The following is a 12,240-nucleotide window of genomic DNA, read 5'->3' as shown; positions in this document are numbered from 1 at the left end:
AAAAAACAATGACTTCTCAAATTTTGCATGCAAATGGATGGAAATAGAAAACACTATCCTGAGTGAGGTATCCCAGAGCCAAAAAGATGAACATGGGATGTACTCACTCATAATTGGTTTCTAGCCATAAACAAGGGTCACGGAGTCTACACTTGGTGATCCCAAAGAAGCTAAGTAAGAAGGTGAACCAAAGGAAAAGCATATAGTTGTCCTCTTGGCTATGGGAAGTAGACAAAATTGCCGGGGAGAAAATTGAGATCTTGGGGGTGGGGTGGGATGGGGGTAAGGGGAGATGGGGAGAGAGGGGGGAGAGGGGGAGAATGGGGGGGAGCTTGGGAAAGGGGGAGGATTGGGATGAAGGAAGGTTGGATGGGGGAGCACGGAAGCACGGTTCTTAGTTAAGGGAGCCACCTTAGGGTTGGCAAGAGACTTGAACCTAGAGTGGCTCCCAGATACCCAAGCCGAGGTCCCCAGTTAGTTCCTTGGGCAGCTGAGGATGGGGAACCTGAAATGACCCTATCCTAGAGCAATAATGACGAATATCTTGCATATCATCATAGAACCTTCATCTGGTGATGGATGGAGACAGAGACAGAGACCCACACTGGAGCACTGGACTGAGCTCCCAAGGTCCCGATGAGGAGCAGAAGGAGGGAGAACATGATGTACGGTTTTGAATGCAAGTTTTAGGCTGGTGATAGGAGAGAAAATACCTACATGAAAACAATAGTTTAAAATGTGCATAAAGGGGGCTGGAGAAATGGCTCAGCGGTTAAGAGCATTGCCTGCTCTTCCAAAGGTCCTGAGTTCAATTCCCAGCAACCACATGGTGGCCCACAACCATCTGTTATGGGGTCTGGTGCCCTCTTCTGGCCTGTAGGCACACACACAGACAGAATATTGTATACATAATAAATAAATAAATATTTAAAAAAAAAAAAAAAAAAAAAATAAAATGTGCATAAAGAGCCAGGGCTGTTACGCTCTTGTAATCCTGACATCTGAAGGCTGAGGCCAGCATTTTGACCATTCCAGGCCAGTCTCTGGGCAGGGGGTAAACTCCAGTGTAGAGGATCAAGAATGCTCTGGAGAATGGAGCGGCAAAGTGAGCATTGGATTGGTGATAGGTGATCTTTGTGTGAATAGTAGACAAATTAGAAGGATGGGTACCACTTTTCCATGTGTTACAAGGGAATTGGAAGAAAACACAATTTTCTCACTTAAGACATCTCTCTTTAAATTATGAAAAGTAAGTAACCTTGAAGACATGCCATCGCTAGAGTCTGTGGACCTGTGCTGTGCTGTGAGTATAGTTCGTTGCCTCCAGTGCATGTTGAAATATGGACGTGAATGTAAGAGAGATGGTGGGACCTTTAAGACACTCTTAGAAGCGACGAATAGCTTTCTTATGGAATCAGATTCATTCTCCTTGGTTGCCAAGTGAGGCTGCCCTCCCCGCTCCCCCGGACGTCCTCCTCTGTCCTTCACCATAGGTGCTGATGGAGCCTTTACCACTTGTGGGCAGGTACCTGATCTTGGACTTCCCAGTCTGACCCAAATTAGCTTTCTCGTCATTACTCAGTTTCAGGTTTTTGTTATGGAATCAGAAAATAGACTAAGACAGTGGTTCTCAACCTTCCTAATGCTGTGACCTTTTAATACAGTTCCTCATGTTGTGGTGATCCCAACCATAAGATTATTTCATTGCTACTTCATAACTGTAAGTGTGCTACTGTTACAAATCATAATGTAAATATCTGTGTGGTAGTCTTAGGTGACCCCTGCAAAAGGGTCCTTCAACCCCCAAAGGGGTCTTGACCCACAGGTTGGACTGCTCTACTAAGACAGTAAGTGTAATACTATCTCACTGTTGTGCCTACTAATTCTAAAGCCCATAGTTTACTCATAGAAGTGAGCTTGTTCATCATTGTCTTCACCAGCCTTCAAGGGATGGATAACATAATAATATTTACACTTACAGAGGAGATTCGGTTAGGGCTATGTGGCCTGCCCAAAATACTCTTTTAAACATGAGTAAAGCCAGTTTAACAAACAGGCCATGGGAATTCAAGATCATCATCAGTTGCATGAGACCCTGTCCCAAAACAAAACACTTGAATAATTGGTGTACATTTAAAAATGAAGATTACAAAATATATTTTATAATTCAAACCTTTCTTTACTCTAACTTGTTAGAATAATTCTAATAAAGGTTATGCTATTTTTTTTTTTAAGGTCAGGCTGTCCTTGAACTCACAGTGAGTTCCACCTGCCTCTGCTTCCTGCCACATAGACGTGGATTACAGGCATGGACCACACCTTGCTGAGGTTGTGGTAGTCAAAAAAGGAAAGTCACTTTTAAAAATTATGCTGTTTTTGAGACCGTCTCACTCTGTGTCTCAGGCTAGCCTTGAACTAAAACAGTTTACAGTTTTCTGTCTCCCTCAGCTGGGAAGATCACATTCAATGTGAAGACCAGTTAGGCCATTGTGGTGTCAGTGCTGGCTGTAATCAGCAGTGAGAGGGAGCATTTGTGTGTGTGATCAAGAGGAGGGGAGGAAGGGGGAAGAGAATGTAAACTTAAGCAATTTCTGATTTTAAACCAAATTTTCCTAGGTTTAACACACACACACACACACACACACACACACACAAATGCGTGCATGCACTTGATTTTTTGAAATAGAGTATCCCTTTGTAAACCAGGCTACAGGATCCATTCACCCCGCCTCTGCCTCTGCCTACAACAGCACAGCTAGTCCTATACAAGCACGCACTCAGTGCTCAGTGCAAAATCCAGCAACTGTGGAGACTGTTGGCCACCAGACTCTTCGTTGTCTGAAGCAGTCTGAATAGTCCCAGTTGGTCTTACTCTTTTCTGTCTTCTCTTCCTACTCCCTCTTTCTGTGCACACAGCAAACACATGCACATATTTGTCTTGGGATATTTCAGACGCTGAGCCAGAGCTGTGTGATAATGCTAGTTTTTCAGTTTTCCCACCGGTCAGTTTTAATTCTTAATAAGTCCTCATACTGATTTTGTCTTAAAACATTAGCTCAGTACTGAAGAAACTTAGGACCTTGTTTCCTGCCCTATAGTTTAGGCAGATGATGTAGTCATTCTGTGCTTGGTTTCTTCATCTGTAAAATAAATGGTGTTGAAGAGTTGATTTGAAGTTTCCTAATTGCTCTCGAATTCTGTTGAGGAATGCTAGACTTTGTATTATATATAGCAAGTGATTATCTCAATCCAGCTGTGAACACTTAAAGGGGTAAACTCTTGGCAAGTTAAAAATGATGGTGGAGAGGAGAAGGGGGTGGAGTGGATGTCAGAAACAAAATTAACAGGGTTCAAGAAGACAATTTCTTATTTCCTAACGTACCCAGTAGGTGGATCTGCTACTTTTAAGGTAACAATGGCCTAAAATGGGGAAAAAAATAGCTTCCTTTAAGATTATGGTAGGTGTGTGTGGGGCAGGGAGCATTATTTTGCATAGTGTCTCATTTAGCCCAGGCAGGCTTTGAATTCTCTATATTTTAAAGGCTGGCTTTGAACTCCTAATCCTCCTGCTTCTACCTCCCAGATGGTGGGATTATAGCTATGCACCATAATACCAGGCTTGAATATATTTTTGATTGAAAATTAAAATCACATTTTGGGGGAGGTGTTGGAAATATGGTGGGTATCACTGACTGCTCTTGGGAGGTCAAACAGATTCAATCTTTGATCTGCCCAACTTTTTTTCCCTTGAAAATTATGTCATCTCACAGTGCATGCCTGGTGTCCAGGTGTGAGAGCCACTGATAGAAAGCCCGGAGTATGTTTTCCACTCTGACTTCTGCTTTGACATTATTCTGCAAGCTTACCCAGGAAAGCAGTCTTAGCTTTAAGAATTGCTGGGTGAAGGTGATGTTTTTGAATTATTACTAGTTTATTATTAGTTATTGATTATGATTATTAAGCATAACTTTGGGGTCGAGGGCAGGGGCACATATCTTTAATCTAGGTACTTGGGAGCATTATGGCAACAGGAGGATTAGGATTTAAGGTCTTGCTTGGCTGTATGGAGAGTTTGAAGTCAGCCTGGACTTATGTATAAGACTCTCAGAAATTGAACAAATAAGTATAGGTTTTGGGTTCTTGCCTTTTTGTTGTAAATTGTTGGTTTTATTTCCTTTTAGTGTTTTTCTCATACATTCTTTCTTCCTGTGTGTGTGTACACATAAGTGCAAATCCTGAGGTAGATGATACCCGGCAGGAGTGGTTTTCTTCTACCATGTGGGGCCTGGTCAGGGTTGATAGCAAATGCTTTATCCACTGAGTCCTCTCCCTGGCCCAGCATGGTGAGCTTGCATCTTTCTCGTTCACATGCTCCTTGCCCACTAACATGCTCTATTCCATTCATTCTTCTCTCTGTTTGTTTTGATGGTAGAGATAGAGCGCCATCAATCACTGATTAAGAAAATGCCCCACATTTCTGGAAGCATTTCTTAATGGAGGTCTCTTCCTCTCCGATGACTTTAGCTTGTGTCACGGTGACAAAAATCAGCGAGCACAGAGACCACCTTCCACCTCTGCTTTCTGCAGCAGCTCACTGCTACGACTTTGTCTAAAGGTCAGCATTAAAGATAAATTTCTCATTGTGTGTCTCATTTTCTCATCACACATTTCTCTTATGCGGAGAATGAAATGGCTCAAGTTTTTAGCTTGGTATTGTTGCTGTCCTTTCTAAGAAACAAGACTTTAAAAAGAACACTTTCTATATAAAATGTAGAAGAGAATCACTATTATATATGCAGAATTCTAATGAAAATCTATTGAGTATCTTAAGAAGATCTGTATTCTTTCATCAGTTATACGTTTGAACATATTCATGGTGGAGAAATAATTATTTAAATATATTAATACAAAAATACTTCAGAATTGAAGAAAATTTTACTTTATTTTACCCACATCTTTAATTCTAGCTCTTGGGTCATTGAGGCACATGGCTCTCTGAGAAATTCAGGTCAGCTTGGGCTACATGATGAGTTTAAAGCCAGCGTGGGATGCATAGCAGTACTGTCTCTAATCTTCACACTTATGCTTGCTTGCGCACACACACCCCAAAAAAACCCAAAAATCAAAAACAAAACAAAGACAAAAACTCCCCTTCAAAACCATAAACCCCCTTGTGTCTCTGAAGTATAGTTGTAATTGATATGGGAAAATGTTCTTGTACACTGTAAAGATTTGTCACTCATATTAGTTTAATAAAATGCTGATTGGCTAGTAACCAGGCAGGAAGTATAGGTGGGGCAACCAGACTAGGAGAATTCTGGGAAAAGGAAAAGAGAATCAGTCACTGGCCAGACGCAGAGGAAGCAAGATGAGAACGCCTAACTGAAAAAAGGTACCAAGCCATGTGGCTAAACATAGATAAGAATTATGGACTAATTTAAGTTACAAGTGCTATTTAATAATAAGCCTGAGCCAGTAGGCCAAACAGTTTATAATTAATGTAAGCCTCTGTGTGTTTCTTTGGAACTGAATGGCTGCGAGACCAGGCAGGACAGAAATTTCAGTCTACATGTAATGTCATGAGATCATTGTCTTACTTAGTTTTTATTTATTTGTAAACAGAGTAACCTGTAGCCTAGACTGTCCTTGAGTTTTCTATGTAAGAAAAGGAGTTTCTGGCCTTGAACTCCTGATTTTTCTGCCTCAGTGCTTTGATTGCAGGCATGTGCTACCATGCCTGCATAGTTTTCTGGGGAAAGTTTTTTCATCTTGATTTCCAGATGAACTGAGTTGAGTTTCTGAAAAATGTAAAGGCTTTCAAAATTTGTGAAGCACATGGTGACAGATGCACAGCAGGTCCATATGTTGTGTAGCTATTATTACAGTTAATCATTATTTTTGCTTTAGAGAGGGCTATGGATAGCATCCAAGAGAGTGAAACTGGTGGATATGGATATTCACATTTTAAACAGGAAGAGCTCTCTCCCAGTTGGAAAGACACTGATTTTTTTCCCTCCCATATATGGGCTTGATGCCACAGGCACACTAATTTTACCATCTCCTTACGGTTGCTGCTTTCCACCCCCGTGCTCCCTGCACATCACCAGTCCTCACCTGCACTACACTCCCTCCTTGCTGTCCACTTCCTTTCCTCCCTTCAGAGTGCGCACCTCTAGAACCCTTCAGCACCCCTCCATGTAACTCTTACTGTCTTTCCTTTGTTTTACTTTAGTACATATGCCCATGGGTTGTGTTGCTGTGACTTGCTGGCACCTATGTGGTGTTAAGATTAACTGCCCCATCTAATGTTCACAGCTGTTCTGTGCCTTCCTTCCATTTCCAGAGGGCAACAGAACACATGCACTTTCTCCTTTACCACATGCTTTCCTTTAGGCATACTCTTAGGTTTAGCTGTGCTAAAATTTAAACATTTCCCCCTCATCTTATTTTAAAGTGTGTGTGTGTGTGTGTTGAGATAGAATCTCACTTGGTTGCCCAGGCCAGCCTCAAAGTCATGATGATCCTCCTGTCTCCACCTTTGCAGTACTGGACTTATGAAAGTGTGCAGGGTGCCCAGCAGCATTGCCTGTGGTAGTATAGTCTTGCCTTTCTCTTTCTGTAATCATTCTCATATGCTAAAGTACAACTTAAAACCCCAGACTTCTTTATTTACATGTGGTGTGCATGAAATTTAAAAATGCGCCCATTTTAAATGATGCCTGCATTTCTGTAGACGGTACGCCCATGAAACTAACACCACATGTAGACAGCTTCTAGTCACGCCTCTGCCCCAGTCAACAGCTGATCCGGTTCTGTCCCAACACTGTTTCTTTCTGTTATATACTTTAGTCTGGCTTCATTTGCTCAGCAAAAGTTTTAGATTGTTCCTTTTTAGGGCTGGACACTGTGTGACTGTATGTGATTATGCTGCAGTTCATATATCTGCTCACTTGTTAATTATTCTGTGTTTCTGGCTACTATAAATGAAGCTGTTACAGAATGAGATTCATGTCACAGGTCTTTGGCTACTTTCCCATCTCTCTTGGGCCTACAATGTAGTAGTGTTTTATTTGGTTCTTGCTCATCCTCATCAATCCTTACACTGTCACGTAAAAATAATTTGGCTGTCCCATTGTGCCTTTTCGAGCATTTCTTTGATGGCTAGTGGAATTGAGCGTCTTGCTTGCTTAGCCATATATATATATATATATATATATATATATATCTTAATTTTTTAATCAATAAAACTTTGTTTTGTTTTGTTTTTTTTGAGACAGTGTTTTATAATGTAGCCCTTGATGGCTCTGCACTCAGTGCAGGCCCGCCTCAGCCTTCTGAGTGCTGGATTAGAGATCTAAGCCTGGCTCTAGAGTTGTGTTTCAGAAATGTAGTACTTAAATATCAAATCTGGGACTTGGGGTATGGCTCAGTGGTAGAAACCTTTCTACCTTAGATCAGATCTCAAGTTCCATGCTCCCATGCGAAGACCTGATATTTGTCAAGAAATGAGTTTGCAGCTTTTCAGTTGCTTTAGAACCATGTGTTACTTTCCCACACTTGTACATTTTCATAGAAACATCCCAGTTTTACCTGAAACAGTCTTTTGCAGGAATGGCAGTGACAGTTGCTGATATGGTAGTGGTATTCAGTGGGGACACATTGAACTGAAGAAAAAGTTTAGATACAGATTGAGTAGGTATAAAAGAAAGTAACAGATTTATATTAGTGACTGTTTTGTGGAGGGGTTAGTCTGAGTTGAGATGGAGTCTAGCTTTGTAGCCCAGGCTGGCTTGAACTCACAGTCTTCCACCTGTCTCACTGAAATGCTGGAGTTGCAGCCAGAGCCACTGTGACTGCCAGCGTGCACACCCAGCATGCTTTGGGAAGGTCACCCAAATACTTTGCTCGTCTCTTTTCTTAAGACACAAAAGTAAACTTATTTTATATGTGTGGGAATTTTGCCTGAAAGTTTGTCTGTGCACCACTGCGTTGTCCATAGAGGCTGGCAGAGGGCATCAGATCCCTGGGACTGCAGTTACAGACGGTTGTGAGCTACAGTGTGGGTCCTGGGAATCAAACCCGGGTCCTCTAGAAGAGCAGCCAGTGCTCTTAACCATTAAGCCATCTCTCCAGCCTTTGTAGTTATTGTTTGTTTGTTGGCTTCTGAGGCAGGCTCTCTTTCTGTAGCTCAGACTGGCTAGGAAGTCACACAGCTGAGACTAACCTTAAACTCAGTGACATTTCTGTGCCTCAACTTCTTAAGCACTAGGATTATAAGTGGGATTTTTTTTTTACTAGCTTTTGTCATATGTATTTTTGGTCTCTCCAATTAAATTGTTGAAGAGAAGATAAAGGCTTTATAGTCTGTTTTATGTTCCTGTTCTTAAGTTTTTACATAATGTGAATACTGATGGATCTTGGGTGTCCACTTTAATTTGTTCAGGAGGATTAATACTTGCTAATGTGGAGGAGAACGTTGGAATACATTTTCTTCCTACCAAAATCACATTTCTCCTGCTAAAGACATTTCTAAGCTTGGTATTTGACACAACCTGGAATTAAAAAATGTGTAGATGATAAGTAGACAAGAGGTTAGTAGTTTGATTTCTGAACACCCGAATTTCATCTTTTTCTTTTTCTTTTTTCAAGACAGGGTCTTTTGTGAGCCCTTCCCCACTTTGTCTTTGGATACTGGAGTCTCATCCTCACCGTCTCTTTTCCGGTAGCTGTGGTCAGGTACCTTGGAGGGCAGTCACCAGTTATTTGTGTCCACTCCTTGTCCATCACAGAGTGAGGTGGCGACTGAGGTGCTGTGGAATAACATTTTAAGGTGTGTTACTTTTGTTTAGACTGCACTTGTTTGTCTGTGTGAAGCTGTGATTCTTTGCCTGTCTAGAACACATGATGGTCTAATAACGAGCTGAACGGCCAATAGCGAGTTTAGAGAAAGGACAGGCAGGGCTGGCAGGCATAAATAGAAGGAGAATAAATAGGAGGAGAAATCTGGGAAGAGGGAAGGAGCAAGAAAAGGAGGAGAGGAGGACGCTAGGGGCCAGCCACCCAGCCAACCACAAGGAGTAAAAGAGATACAGAAGTAGAGAAAGATGAAAACCCAGAGGCAAAAGATAGACAGGATAATTTAAGATAAGAAAAGCTGGCTAGAAATAAGCCAAACTAAGGCCAGGTGTTTATAAGTAAGAGTAAGCCTCAGTGTGTGATTTATTTGGGAACTGCCCCCCCCCCAAAAAAAAGCCAAAAGAATAAAAAGAGTAAAGCAAATAACATTTTACTGTTCCAACATGGTGCTGGAGTAAAAGAAAATTCAGCTACACTAAAGTCTAGCTTGAAGTGTAGTTTTCTTTTTCTTTTCTTTTATGTGTATTAGTGTTTGCTTGAATGCACACCTATAAACCATGTGCATAGCTGTTGTCCTTGGAGGCCAGAAGGGACCACTGGATCCCTTGGAACTGAAATTAAGCCAGCATGTGGCTGCTGGGAACTGAACCTAGGTCCTCTACAAGAGCAATAAGCACACTTAACCACTAAACCATCTTTCTAGCACTGATTGCTACTCTTAATTGAATGAGTGATTTAATTACCTTTTCCCTGTATTATTTAATGAGTTTTCTTTCTTTTTTGTGGTAGGTATTATTACATAAGATGTCCAGGTGCCCAAAATAAAATAAGAGCTAACTTGTTTTTCCAGGTATGGAAATTACATGGATGCCACAAAAACATTAAATGAGATTTATATCCTAAAAATACAAAAGAAGAAATAGAAGTATAAAGAAAAAAATTGAGAGAATTGAGTGAAGCAGAGTTTCACTCTCTATCCCAGGCTGTAACGTCATATATATATATATATATATATATAGATAGATAGATAGATAGATAGATAGAGAGAGAGCGAGCGCGCGCGCGCCCAGGTTGGTTTTGGGCTCCCAGCACTCCTCCTGCCTCTACCCCGAGTGCTGAGATTACAGGCATGGGCCATCACATCTGGCTATTGTGATTTGTGAGAAAGGTAAGTTCCCCAGCATATTGGATTTATCTCAGGCCGAAGCAATCATCTTTCTCCCAGAAGACAGGGTTCTTGGGCAAAGTTTGGACAGCAGGCAGGCATTAGGAAAAGGAAGAGTGGCCAGGTTCTTCAGTGTCCATTGAGGCAGAGGAGCTGAGCCTTCATAACAGCAGGTCCTAGAGAACAGGGACCAGAGGAGCTCATGAGTAGATCTAATGCCATGACAGGTGACGGAGACCTTTAAACAGTTTTCAGAAAGGAAGGGCATGGTAGGATTTATATTTCTTAGAAATAATAGATGATATGAGATTGAAAACACCAAGAAAAGACCATTTGTCCCTTTAAAGAGTGTAGTAGAAGAAGAGGGAAGATTGCAGAGAGCAGGCGGAGGAGAGTATGTGAGGCTCTGATTTGGAAGAACTGCATGGTGGGTTTAGGATGAGCCCTTCAGAGTAGACAGGACTGGGGGCAATCAGCCTGTGATGGAAGCTGAAGCCATGGACGTTTAGAGTGACAGGAAGGAGGGAGGTGCAGGGAAGTTTCATTAGCGCTGTGAAGTGCACACCAGAGAAATAAGAAAAACACAGAACGTTTTATTACAACTGGGAAGTTGAATGTTAAAGGACTTACTTAGCATTGTGAACTCGGAATCCCTGTAGGCTCTGAGACAAATAATGAAAGTCTGTGTCTCTGTTAATCTAATGGCTTAAAAAAAATTTACTTTGGAAAATGTTCAGTGCTGGAGCTGGAGAGATGACTCGGGGTTAGAGTTTTTGTTGATCTTGCAGAGGACTTGGTTTCAGTTCCAAGCACCCACATAGTGGCTGACCAACTGCCTGTTTGAGGGGATCCAGTGTTCTTCCTGACTTACACAGGCACGAGGCGCCATGTGGAATACAGATACACATTCGGGCAAGCATTCACACACATAAAATAAAAATAAATTTTAATAAAGCATTTAGTGCAATTTATATTCGGGAGTACCACCTGCTCTTGTTTCCTGAATAATGATCCTATTTTTACTTATTTTACTATTTCAGTTGTAGCATTTTGGGGACTGGAAAGATGGCTCAGCAGTTAAAAGGTGCATGTTCTTCTTGCAGAGGGTATGAGTTCAGTTGCCAGCACCAATTTCAGAAGGCTCACAACTGCCTATAACTCCAGCTCCAGAGGCATTTGACACTCTGGATTTCCATGGGCACCTATACATATACATGCACATACCCACACAGAGACTCAAGCACATGTACCCATACAGAGAAGCATGCACACACATAATTTAAAAGATAAATTATAGCCCTTAAAAATGAGAAAGATGTTGAATATTTCAATGTATTAGTCTGATAATGTCCCAGGGATACATAGAAGTCTAGAACCAAGTACAGGATTACAAACCATTAATGAGGGAAATTATAAACTCTTCAGGTGATGAATAAAGGGTATGAGGGCAGCTCTGATGGTCAGGGAGTGTAGATGCAGCAGCAGCAATAGGGGAGATGAGCTTGACAGTGAGAGAAGTCGAGCAAGCAGAAATCTGAGAAGATCCAAGGTATCTTCTCTTTAACAGGTTAGCTGCAGTTTAATACGATCGTACTTGGGGCTGGAGAGATGGCTTATCAGCTGAGAGCACTTGCCCCTCTTCCAGAGGACCAGGATTTGGTTCCCAGCAGTCAGGTTGGGTGACTCACAACCTTGTATAATTCCAGCTGTAGGGGATCAAATGCCCTTTTCTGGTTCCTGTAGGTACAGGTACCTGTACTTAAAGTACACACACAAACTCTCTCTTTTTACAATCTCTCTAAGTACACACACACACACACACACACACACACAAACAAAAAATAAAAATAAATCTTAAGTGATCATACTTCATAAGTGGCCCTTCATACATCTGTAAATTGAATTTACAACAGCAGCTAATATAAGAAAACTGCTAAGCTCTCACGTTATTGTCCTAGTTAGGGAGTTAGGGTTTCTGTTGCTGTGAGGAAACACCATGACCAAAGCAAACTGGGGAGGAAAGGGTTTATTTGGCTTAAGCTTCCAAATCAGTTCATCAAAGAAAGTCAGGACAGGAAGTCAAGCAGGGCAGGTTCCTGGAGGCAGGAGCTGATGCAGAGGCCCTGGAGGGATGCTGCTTACTGTCTTGCTCCTCATGGCTTGCTCAGCCCACCTTTTTAAGAACCCAGGACCATCAGCCCAGGGATGGTACCGCCCAC

General features: G+C 41.8%; 1 protein-coding gene across 6 annotated transcripts in view; it reads left to right on the top strand.

The window, feature by feature from the left end:
• Osbpl8 (oxysterol binding protein like 8) overlaps positions 1–12,240 on the top strand; it is a 138,694-nt gene that overhangs the window by 22,587 nt on the left and 103,867 nt on the right. For 3 of the 6 annotated variants that reach the window (XM_041665853.1, XM_041665835.1, XM_041665807.1), the window contains exon 2: positions 8,650–8,830. The exons of 2 other annotated variants lie outside the window; for them this stretch is intronic. The gene's annotated coding sequence lies outside the window, so the exon portion shown is untranslated. The remainder of the gene's footprint in view (positions 1–8,649; positions 8,831–12,240) is intronic. One more of the 6 variants, XM_041665826.1, reaches the window with a different exon arrangement.

Source organism: Microtus oregoni, unplaced genomic scaffold, assembly GCF_018167655.1.
Source record: "Microtus oregoni isolate MIOR12 unplaced genomic scaffold, Mior012 000001F_ref0000356, whole genome shotgun sequence".
NCBI lineage: Eukaryota > Metazoa > Chordata > Mammalia > Rodentia > Cricetidae > Microtus > Microtus oregoni.
This window is presented reverse-complemented; position numbering and strand designations above follow the sequence as displayed.